The sequence below is a fragment of the Cricetulus griseus genome, chromosome 2 (genome assembly GCF_003668045.3).
Source record: "Cricetulus griseus strain 17A/GY chromosome 2, alternate assembly CriGri-PICRH-1.0, whole genome shotgun sequence".
Classification (NCBI taxonomy): Eukaryota; Metazoa; Chordata; class Mammalia; order Rodentia; family Cricetidae; genus Cricetulus; species Cricetulus griseus.
Genome location: NC_048595.1, coordinates 96,937,872 through 96,950,554, shown reverse-complemented (window position 1 = coordinate 96,950,554; position 12,683 = coordinate 96,937,872).

Sequence of the window (12,683 nt, the reverse complement as noted above, 5' to 3'; positions counted from 1 at the left end):
TAAATGTATTACTCTTTGATAAAGCCTAGTTGTACTCTCACGTTTCTAAATTAGGCTCTGACTGTAGTTTGTGCTATGTCTCTGGAGAACAGGATTGGGGGAGGGGGTTTGATTTGGTCTATTAGTAGTGAGGAAATACAGAATCTTTAACCATCACTATTAGAATCCTTGTTAATCGTGACCAGGGGAATGAGTGAGTTAACTTATTAAAAATGGCTTTGGAATCTGGAATAGTGGCAGAGCACATGCCTAGTGGGTATAAGGCCCTGGGTTAGAGCCCCAACACCAGAAAAATATGGTACTGCAATTGAATAATCTTGACCCTCTGCAAACCAGTCCATGAGTTGGGGGGAAAGTCCGTAACTATGTGTTGACTCGGGGTTCCTTTTATTCTAAAATCAGCTTACAAATGACTTGAGGTGCCTCAACATGGTAGATAGGATTTAGATAAGCAATGGACTTCAAGGCAAGGCTGGAGCGTGTATATAATAACCTGAGCTAGATTGTTAGCAAGACAGGTGTTTGAGCAGGAGGGGGGGTAGGTCCTGTGCTCAGCTACCTGGGAAGGTGCCAATGGTCCCTCTTCTTGTGGGGGCTGGGGGAGGGGTAATACTCTGCATAGTAAACCTTCAGTGTATTTTTCAGTGGCTTCTTCAGCCTGGATATCTTTATTGCAGTCTGGGGCAATAAAGAGAGCTCAGCAATTAAGAGCATTTGCTGTACAATCATGAGGGCCAGAACTGGTCAGAATCCTAACACTAACTCAAGTAGGGATTTCTACAATGTGCCTAGGACTTCAGCCCAAGGTATTGTTTGCCCTTTTCTGGCCCCCTATCCTCACAAGCCCCCTATCCTCACTCCCATACATTCAGAGACATTATGCATACCTTGTCAAATAGCAAAAACAGTAACTTTAGATGATTCTTTTAGAAGTTCATAGAACTTGACTGACAATTGTCTGGCTGGAGAGATGGCTCAGAGGTTAAAAGCACTGACTGCTCTTCCAGAGGTCCTGAGTTCAATTCCCAGCAACTACATGGTGGCTCACAAACCATCCGTTATGAGATCTGCTGCCCTCTTCTGGTGTGCAGATATACATGGAAGCAGAATGTTGTATACATAATAAATAAATAAAATCTTAAAAAAAAAAATCTATTCAAGTCGGTGGCTCACATCTTTAAAAAAAAACTTGACAATTGTCTAGGATATGTCCGGTTCCTTAGCAGGGCCACAGCAAACAGATCAGATGTGGGACAGTATTGAGACAAGTCTAAGGCAGATTTGACTAGGGAATTAGAATAGAGGGAGTGAGACGTGAGCTAGAGATAAAACTGATCCTTCTGTTAGAAGACATGACTGGTCAAGACTCTCCTGTATTCACTATGGTGCTGGCTTCAGCCTCTGTATTATGGCCCTTCAGATGCTTGGGTTTGGTTTCTAACTTGGTTTTCTTTTAAAACTGGGTTTACCAGAAGCATCTAACATCATTCAGTCTTTTGGATGGGGCTCAAGGCTCAGCTGCCCTTGACTGAGGAATGTTAGTTCCAGGAAGCAAGTTTTATGGTGGCGCAGTCATGGAGCTGGCTGTATTTCTACACGTGTTGCCCAAATGAAGGACTTCACTGAGTGGGTTAACTTCAGCTGTTGGAGAAAAAAAAATGCTGGGTGGAAGCTGTCCTGGAGTGCAGAGCCAGGTCTGGCTGGCTCCAGTGGCCCAGTGGTGCTCTAACAATGGGTATACCTGAGTAAAATGCCAGGAGAGGTGAAGAAACAGCTGAGGCCTGTTGTGAAGTCCTAGGTAAAAGGCCTGCTACAAACTTGCCTTTAGTTCATTCTGCTACAGGAATCCAGCCACAGTAGTGATGATACTTAGGAACTATTGTCTTCCAGAGGAGTCCCAGAACATACATAACAGTGTGCAGTCTTCAGGCTTATCCAGCAAGCACTGACTGTGTGCACAGGCATGCCCACAGCTAGCTGTCAGTCCAGTCCACATTCAGGCTTCTAAGCACCGTACAGCCTGCTCTCTGCCGTCTCTGTTGAGCTACACAACCCTAGCATCATGAGGGCTGGACAGAACACTAAACACTGCCCTTTTCTATGACCTGCTTTCTCCCGCCCTGTCAGTTTGTGCTGACATCAATTTTAATGAGGCTGATGGCACCGCTTCCTTGACAGTTTGGAAAGGGAGTCAAGTTACCAGTCTGCTTCCAGCTGCTAAGCAGTCACAGGAAAGTCACCAAGTTAGCATGAAAGACCTTCCCAGAGCCTGTCAGCCAGCCTGGTAGATAACTGATGGGGGTAAAAGGGATGGGACCACTAACAGGGAGGATGTCTCAGGGGTCACCTTCCCTTAGAGGAAGGGGATTGAAGACTTAAGTCCTGTCCCAGTCACAGGGTGAAGAAGCACCTCTGACAACTTTGCTGCTGTTAGGCCCTTGAACCACTCCTTTTGAGGTGACATTCCAGCTGCCCGGCTGCAAATACAGACCACTCTGAATCTGTCTAACCAGTGGCAGGGTATTGTAGTGCCTCACCATCCAAAGAGCAGGTAAGAGTTTGGGTTAGTGGGAGATACCACCTAAGCTTGATGCTCCTGGAGAAGGGTGATCAGAAGTGGGAAGCCTCTAAAGAGGTTGTTGGTTTATCAGAACAAGACCAGACAGGAGCTGTGTGCTCTCCCCTAGCCTCTCACCCTGTGTGAGGTATTTCCAGAAAACTCAGGTAATGCCAGTTAGTTCATTATGGTGGTTGATCCAGAAGACTGTGGACATGAATTAGAGTGGAAAGGGTTCTCATTAGCAATGTGGGCTTTCAGCTAGATGAGGAGAAACTGAGATGTTGACTGTGGATTCATTGAGGGTTATTTTAGTCTTTCACTTCCTTGCAAACAGTGAGTACATCCCATTACAGGTGCTGAAACGAATTTTGAGGCAGCCAACACAGCCAGTAACAGCTAATTGATTAAAATTCCAAGCCAGCTCCCCCATAATCCAAACTGTGCTTTGTTTTGGGGCTGCTGGCTTCTGACTCAGTTCTGTTTTTGTTTTGTTTTGAAGACAGGGTCTCTGTATCCCTGCCTGTCTTGGAACTCGCTCTGTAGACCCTGCTGGCTGCAAACTCACAGAGATCTGCCTGCCTCTGCCTCCTGAATGCTGGGACCAAAGGCGAGCACCACCACACCTGGCTCTGGCTCAGGTCTGATGAGAAAGTTCTAGGGTTAAAGGAGGATGCATTTATTTTGCATATGGTTTCAAAGGTATCAACTCATCCTTATTCTGTTGATGCAAGGTTCTTGGTAAAGCTTAAGTGAAGGCTTCTCACCTCAAGATGGCCTAAGTTAAACTCAATGTTCACACTGGCTAACGATACCTTGTTTGTAGTCAGATTTTTCTTTGGGCTGCCAGCTCACAAATAATGACATGGAGACTTATTATTAATTAAGCCTTAGGTTGGGCTTGCTCCACTAGCTTTTAAAACTTAAATTAACCCATTTATTTTAATCTACATTCTGTCATGTGGCATTACCTCATCTCCCTATACTGCCCATGCTGCTTCCTTGGCTTCTTGCTGGCGACTCTGCTCTTCTTCCTACTTGGAAGTTCCGCCTCTACAGCCTGCCTAGCTATTGGCTATTCAGCTTTATATTACAGCAATCAGAGCAATATGTTTTTCCACAGTGTACAAATATCCCACAACACTTGTTACCAAAAGTTAAGGACTGGTAGAGCTGCTGAAGTCTGAAGCTGGAGCCATGCACCCCTTAGGTTGCACAGTATGGGCCAGACTGCCACTCTTCCTTGAGGTGGCCTGTGGAGACACCTTAGTGAACTCCATTCTCCTTCTGCAAATTGGGGCTGCCCTTGGTGAGCTAGTGTGTCAACAGGGCTGTATACCAACGGGCTACTGTTCAGAAGGGCTGGTAACAGTTCTTTCCAGGGGCTTTTGTAAGTAACAGATTGTTGGTGTGCATTTAGCTGTGGCCTGGGCATGTAAGGGATCCTTAGTTCTATTAAGGCTGCCTCTAGGCCCTCAGCATATGGGAACTATGACAGTGGAAGGGAAGTGGGAAGCTACTGTCAGGATGATAGCTGTGTGGCACTGGGGTCTGACAGAAGGAACACAACCGTAGCCTTTGGTGTGCAAATCCCTTTGTCATTGCCTTGATCAAGTCCAGTGAGTGGCAGCACCTTGCTCTGCCCTTGTGCTGTTACTGGATCCCTGGGTCTAGTCACTCCTGTCCTCACAGCCACCTGTCTAGGCCTGTCTACAGCCAGCTGCACTCTAACCTGTCCTGAGTCTCTGCTGTTTCTAATTGGAGTCATGCTCCTGCCTCAGCTTCCTGAGTACCCTAGGAGGCACTTGCCTCCATGGCCAAATGCAGTGCATTCCCGGGGCCACCCTAAAAGACAGCTGTAACAGCCACGAAAAGGATTCTCCCTGAGACATACAGTGGCAGCTTCTATTGCTGGAGGCTCTTTGGCCTGTAGATCTCTGTCTGCGTGTATATGAATGCATGTGACGTGCAAATGCCTCCTTTTCAGAAGGATAGCAGCTATCTTGTATCAGGGTCCACTCCAATGACCTCATCTTACAAACTCTTGTTACAGTGGCCCTATTCCAAACTGAGTCACTTTCTGAGGTGCTGGGGTTAGGATTTGAACATGTGGATGTGAAGGTAACACATTTGAACACCAAATAAGCAATTCATGGGCCCTCCGAAACAGTCCCCATATCTTGAGGTCAGGTGCTTGGAACACAATGTGGAAAGAAGGTATAGTACCATTTTTTTTAAACAAACTTTATTTTAAAGATTTTATTTATTATATATACAACATTCTGCTTCCATGTATATCTGCACACCAGAAGAGGGCACCAAATCTCATAACGGATGGTTGTGAGCCACCATATGGTTGCTGGGTATTGAACTCAGCACCTCTGGAAGAACAGTCAGTGCTCTTAACTGCTGAGCCATCTCTCCAGCCCCACATAAGTACAGCCTTTTAAAACCTTGAGAAAGGTTGAGTGGTAGCAGTGTATGCAGAGGCAGGTGGATTTCTGTGAGTTCAAGGCCAGCTTGTTCTACAGAGTGAGTTTCAGAACAACCAAGACTGTTACACAGAGAAACTATCTCGAGGGAAAACAAAATCTTGAGAAAGAAAACGGGGAAAAGACATGAAAAGATTTCACTAAAGAGGGAATGCAGAGGGCAAATAAATACATGAGATGTTCAACATTATTAGCTATTTGAGAGATGCCAATGGGAACCACAAGGAGACACACCTGTCAGAATGGACAGAATAAAAGCAGTGACTGAGAACACAGAGACACTAGATTCATTTTTACTTTTGTCTGTCCATCTCAGTCCTACCCCAACCACAACCCCTTATCCCTTGCCAACTATGACTACAATTGTGTCATTTCAGGAATGCGATATCAATGGAATCCTATAGTGTAGGAGTTTTTGTGATGGACTGTTTTTTTTTTTTTCTTTTTTCTTTTCTCCATTTTTTATTTAAATTAGAAACAAGATTGTTTTACATGTCAATCCCAGTTGGACTGTTTTTTTCTATCAAGGTCTGGCTATATCACCCTGGCCTGCCTGGAACTTCTTATGTAGACTAGGTTGGCTTCAAACTCATACATAATCCTGCTCTGCTTTCTAATTGGTGGGATTATAGGTGTGGCTACCACACCCAAACCTTGGGGTGAATTTTTTCACTCAGCATTATTCTTGGGGTTTCAATCAGGTGGTTGCAGACATCACAGTTTGTGATTTTTGTTTTGTTTTGTTTTTTGAGACAGCATTTCTCTGTGTAACAGCCCTGGATGTCCTGGAACTCACTCTGTAGATCAGGTTGGCCTCAAACTCAGAGATCCATCTGCCTCTGAGCCCTGAGTGCTGGGATGAAAGGTGTGAGCCACCAGGATTTTTCAGTTAAGAAGTGAGAAAAGGAGATGGAAACACCATGGAGTGATGGTCTTCCCAGGGCTGCAAGGAGGGACGGGACTCAGCTAGGGGATGACACGAGTGAGCCTCTGCATGGATGAAGCCTGAAGATGGAAGGTGGTAGCAGGTCCCTGGCAGTGGGAACAGGCTATCGGGGCTTCTCCTGTGATCCTCATCAGGGCCCCCTGGTTCCCCAGCTAGAGGGGAAACTATCTGACTTAGCCCTGATGCTCTGCTTTTGGGTGTGTGTTTCCAGGCTTCATATGTCCAAGCAAGCTCTCTTTCCCAGCTACACAACCACCCCCAGAGAGAGCCTATGCTTTCTTACTGTTTCAGGACCCTGTACCTTTGCAGTGTCCTCCAGAGAGAAGCCAGAGCAGGAAGGGTTATTATCTTTAGTAAGGAATTGAGGCTGGTAGGTGGAGTCTGGGCCTAAATGTTTACTCTTCAGAGCTTCTTCCTGAGACCAGCACATACCACGTTTTCTTTTCCTTGTGTGTGTGTGTGTGTGTGCGCGCGCGCGCTCGTGCACGCTTTTGTTTTCTGCTGCATCTAATTGGGGTTGTTTACAGAAGTATGGATGGGAGGTTATTTACTTGAGCAAGTTATGTATACTCCTGCCCTCTATTTAAACCTCATGTTAGCGCCCTGACATAGGGATCACTAGGCCTCTTTATTTGCTCCTCTTCTCAAAGAAGCCACCCTGGAAAAAATCTTTCTCTGTGTTTCCCTATTGTCTCTTTCTTATTTTTTTTAATTAAATTTTTTTTTTTTTATGGGCTGGAGAGTAACTCAGTGGTTAAGAGCACTGGCTGCTCTTCCAGGGGTCCTGAGTTCAATTCCCAGCAAATATATCGTAGCTCACAACCATCTATAATGAGATCTGGTGCCCTCTTCTGGCCTGCAGGCATACATTCAGGCAGAATATTTTACATCTAGGCAGTGGTGGTGCACATCTTTAATCCCAGCACTCAGGAGACAGAGGCGGGCGAATCTCTGTGAGTTCAAGTCCAGCCAGGTCTACAGAATGAGTTCCAGGACAGCCAGGGCTGTTACACAGAGAAATCCTGTGTAAAAAAAACATTTTTTACTTCATGTGTATAGGTGTTTTGCTTTTATATAGATATGCCTGTACACCTTGAACTATGCCTGGTACCCACAGACCCAGAAGAAGACATTTGATCCCTTAGAACTGGATGGTTGTGAGCCACCGTATGGGTGCTGGGAATCTACCCCAGGTCCTCTGGAAGAGCAGCCAGAGCTTTTAACCACTGAGCCAGCCCTGCAGCTCCTGAGCTGAATAAACCCTCTCTCCCCTGATGCCTTGATGTGTCTCTTGTCAGGGTGGTTTTTTTTGTTTGTTTTTTTGTTTTTGTTTTGTTTTAAAGATTTTATTTATTATGTCTTCTGCATGCCAGCAAAGGGCACCAGGTCTCATTCAAGGTGGTTGTGAGCCACCATGTGGTTGCTGGGAATTGAACTCAGGACCTCCTGAAGAACAGTCAGTGCTCTTAGCCATCTCTCCAGCCCTCCTCACTTGTTTCTTTCATTGGTGTATTGAGGAGTGCAGCCAAGTCTACCTTGTTGTGGCTGCCAGGGCCCAGGCTTACATGCTAAAAATTTGTGGTAACAAGATTGCCACCATTTATAGGCTTTTTGTTTGTTTGTTTGAGACAGGGTTTCTGTGAATAGCTCTGGCTGTCCTGGAATTCTTTCTGTAGACCAGGCTTGCCTCGAACTCACAGAGGTCCTCTTGCCTCCTGAGTAATGGGATTAAAAACCCGTGCTACCATGCCCTGCTCATTTTTTGGCCTCTAAAGCAGACTAAGTTTGCATTTTCGTTGGCTTCTAATTTTCCATCAGACATTTATGTGTAAATATAATTTACTTTCACTGCAAATGCCTTTCATTTTATTGAGGTTTACAGGAAAGGACTACAGACAGCCTCCTGCTTCCCATTCTCTTCCTGGGCACACAGCAGGCAGTCAGGAATGAGTTTCTGGATGTATGAGTGAGGTATCTTCAGGAAATGGAAGCAGACAAAGTTGTTAAAAGTCAAAATCCTACAATACCCACAGTTGACTTTTAGCTTCCCTGTCACCCCAGGGTAGGATGGGGATTTGTTTGCCCAGAGACAACAGACAAACTGGCTTTATGTTATAGGAAGATGCCCAAGGCAGAGGAAGCAGGAAGTGGGTGTTTGTGTGACTGGTAATAACTATAAATGGAACTGAGAACATTCTGGCCACTTGACATCAAAGCAGGTCTTTGGCAGCCCTGGTGGGGACCTATGAGTGGTTTGATAACTCACTTCTTCCTCAGATGAACTTGCCAGAAAGTTGAGTTCAGCAGCAACCGGATCAGTCATGTTCTCCCAAGATGCTGAATGAGGTTGGAAGAGTAAACAAATGCAGTCAGTTAACCCTTAGACTTCCAGAACACAGCACCTAACTGTCCAGGCATGTGAAGATTCTTCCCCCGCCCCTCCCTACCCCTGGCTCCAGAACACAGTTCCAATACATGACTCTGCATGACATAAAGCAGAGCCGGTTGCTATCTCTTCCGGGCTTTGTATATCCCCCAGGGCTGCCCTGGGTTGGGTGTTTTGTTTAGGTATCCCACATGGTTCCTGACCCCAAGTACCTCAGGTTCTTAGGGGGACATCAAAGAGGGACAGCTAATTAAAAGGTAAGAAGTAGGCAAAAAAGATGCTTCCCCGAGAACCTAGAAAAGGCTACTGGGAGATGGGAGAAGGCCTGAGAGGAGATGACTAAGGCACTGAAGAGCAGGCAGAAGATGGCTAGGCTTAGAATGCTGGGGGAGGGCCGGGCAGTGGTGGCGCACGCCTTTAATCCCAGCACTCGGGAGGCAGAGGCAGGCAGATCTCTGTGAGTTCGAGACCTCAAGAGCTAGTTCCAGGACAGCCTCCAAAGCCACAGAGAAACCCTGTCTCAAAAAACAAACAAAACAAAACAAAACAAAAAACAAACAAACAAAAAAAGAATGCTGGGGGAGAGGAGATGAATGAACCCTACCAGGAAACAGCCTGGGCCATACCCTGGATGTGACAGAATATGATCCTTAAGGGACTCAAAATAGTTCAGTGTAGCCGGACCACACAGTGGCAACATGTTAGGCAGGAGCCATTAGCTAGAGGAAGCTTTGCTTAAGCCAAATTCAGGAGGGACTTGGCATAGTCAGGTGGCCCCAGGGCCTCAGAGGTCTAATACAGTCAGGGCTCTCTAGTTTTTCCAAAACAAAGTTTTCCCTTGCCTTTTTCTGCCAGCCACAGGGAAGGGTCCTGTGCTGGTTTGTAGTTTGTTTTGAAAATCCTTCCCACGGAGTCCCACCCATTTGGACAGATGAAACATTGTCTGGTCAACCGACCAGAAAAAGGCACAGAAAGCACCAGAAACACAAGACTGAGGGTGGAGTAGACTGCAACCTCGAGCTGCCCAGTGGTAGGATACTTACCAGCACATCTGGGTGCTGGGCTTCACTGGCAGAAGGCAGGGAAACAAACAAGCAACAACTCTTTACCGCTCACTGTAGTGGGGGAAGTAATCATTTAACTCACTCCAAGTTTTTATCTAGTAACATCAGCCTAATTGGCTTTTTGTGTGGTAGCTTCATTTTTCTTTATTTATTTTATGTGTATAGATCTTTTGCCTGCATATATTTCTTCTGTGCCCTACATGTGTGCAAGTGCCCACAGAGGTCAGAAGAGGGTGTTAGATCCCTCAGGACTGGAATTATAGACAGTTGTAAACCATCATGTGGGTGGTGGGAATTGAACCTGGATTCTCTGGGAGAGCAGTCAGTGCTCTTAACTGGTGATCCATCTCTTCAGGCCCCCTTCCCCCTTTGGCTCTTTTCAGATAGGGTTTCACTATGTTGGGATGACTATTTTTAAATGTGATTTCTCTTCATTGTTGAGTTCTCTCTGTCTCTCTCTCTACCTCTGTCTCTCTCTGTTGTTTTTCTTTTTTTAAAGATTTTATTTATATATTATGTATACAACATTCTGCTTCCATGTATATCTGCACACCAGAAGAGGGTACCAGATCTCATAACGGATGGTTGTGAGCCACCATGTAGTTGCTGGGAATTGAACTCAGGACATCTGGAAGAGCAGTCAGTGCTCTTAACCTCTGAGCCATCTCTCCGACCCCTGTTGTTGTTTTTCGAGACAGTATTTCTCTGTGTAACTTTGGAGCCTGTCTTAGAACTCACTTTGAAGACCAGACTGGTCTCGAACTCACACAGAGAGATCTGCCTGCCTCTGCCTCCCTAGTGCTGGGTTTTAGGATGTGCAACACCACTGTCCCACTCTTTCTTCTTTTTCTGAGATAAGGTCTTTCTGTGTAACTCTGGCCTGGAATTATGTAGAACACAACTGGCTTAGAACTCACAGGGATCTGCCTGCTTCTGCCTTCTGAGTGCTGGGAGTAAAGGCATATGCAACTAGCTCAGATTAATTTTCTATTTAGTCACAGATTATGTAAAGTTAATGATTTTTATTTCTTTTCTTTTTTCCTTAAATTTCATTCTTTCTTATGTTAGACATAGTGGCACATGCTACTAAACCCAGCACTTAGGGAGATCAGGAGTTCATGGCCATTTCCCGCTATTTAGCAGGTCCAAAACCAGCCTGGGCTACATGAGACAGTTTCTCAAAACAAACCCCACAACAATAAACAAATAATAGAATTACTCCCCACCCCCATTTCTTTGCAGCCCTGGCTGACGTGGAACTCACTGTGTGGCAGCAATTCCAGCAACCATTGTGATTATGGGCAGGAGCCACCATGCTTGGCTGAAATTGTTTTCTTTAGCCAAAAGTGACTGAGTTTCTTTAGTGCCACATTTCATACTTGCTGTGATCAGGATCTGTTGCTCTGCTAACTAAACTTGAGACTGTAAGTCCCTGCCAACTAATATAGCACACCTATGTCCTGTCTAGCCATGAGCCCAGCTTCCATCTACTCCTTCCTCCTCATGATCCAGCTATGGGCCTCTGATATTGACTGGCTCTCTTTGGGGCACACACTAGTTCTCTGTGGGTGTGGTATGCATTCTGCCTTCTCTGCTCTGCTCTGCTCACCCACCCACCCCCCAACTGCCCTGTTTTCTCTATCATCAGTCAGCCTCGCAGGGAGAGCTTCCAGAGTCCCCTCCCTCCCGGCCAGCTTCAGATATGTTTCTTCCTATCTGGTGGGTAGTTTGTACTGCACATTTATTACAATGTGTTCTAACCTTGCCCTCCTCCACTTCTGGTTGTTACTCTGCTCTTCAGTTCTGTGTAGTCAAGCAGGCAATCCTTCTAACTTTTGAGTCTCAACTTGGTATGAAGTCCAGGGAGTGTATGGAGGAGCCCTGGGCTGGGAGACACTCCAGGGCTCAGTCCGAGCCCTCGTCTGAAGTTCAAGATGACTTTGGCTGAATCAGTGAAACTCCCAGACCCCACTGCCTCTCATATAGTAGGAACAGCTATGGCTATTTAAAATGTACTACACTAGGGCCTGCAGGGATGGCTCAGTGATTAAGAACATTGGTTGCTCTTGCAGAGAACGTAGACTTAGTTCCCAGCTCACAATGGTAGCTCACAATCATCTGTACTCCAGTTCAAAGGGATCTGATTCCCTTGTCTCACTTCCGTGGGTAGTGGGTACACATGAGGTGCACAGACATCCATGCAGGCAAAACACTCATATACATAAAAATAAAAAATTCAGTGCCATATCAGTTATCGTGATCTATGATTTCTATACACTCTCTTATATGTGCCTGCTTCAGGGAAGAATGTAAAATGCTCAAGAAGACAGGAGAGCCGTGATTGTCCGAGCATTAGCCCTAAGTACCATTTTGGTGCATTCACATTATATTGCAAAAGGTTACCAGGGACCTTCTCTCTTGATAGGTGAGGTGGCTCCTGGGATGGAGTTTTAACCTGATAAGGCAAAACCGGGAGCTAGGGTTGCATGAGGGGTTTGGTATCTGTCCTTTCCTTCTAAATATGGTTTCTTGTGAGATTTCTAGAAAACTACAGCTGGGAAGGGAAAATGGCAGTTTTCTTTTTTAAGAGTTTATTTATTTATTATGTATACAACATTCTGCTTCCATGTATATCTGCACACCAGAAGAGGGCACCAGATCTCACAACGGATGGTTGTGAGCCACCATGTAGTTGCTGGGAATTGAACTCAGGACCTCTGGAAGAGCAGTCAGTGCTCTTAACCTTTGAGCCATCTCTCCAGCCCAAATGGCAGTTGTTAACGGTGCAGAAATTCTTGCTAGGCTGCTGACCAGTGTCACCTGTATTTCTGGGTGAGGTGCTCTTTTTTCTTTTCATGCTAGCAAGATTTCCATGTTTTTCTGTTGCGTCTCAGAATCAGCATCCCTTGGATTCGAACTCTAGATCACCTGTTTTCCTGTCTGCATCATGGGGTGCACTCTCTCCTGCCCTTAGCGCCTAGCTTAAACCAAGCCATGCCTGGAGGCGGTGGCCAAACCCGGGATCCCGCCTACGGGCCCCGCCCGCGGCGCAGGCGGGGCGGGGCTTGCTCTTGTCTCCGTTCTCCTCGAGGGAGGGTTCCTATTGGCTGTCGAGCGAGACGGGGCCCGCGGATTGGCTGCGGGGCGGCCGCCCAGCTGACGTGGCGGGCCGGGACCCGCGGGCCTATGCAGCGGGGGCGGAAACGCCACGAGAAGCGCGCGGGCGCGGGTGGACATC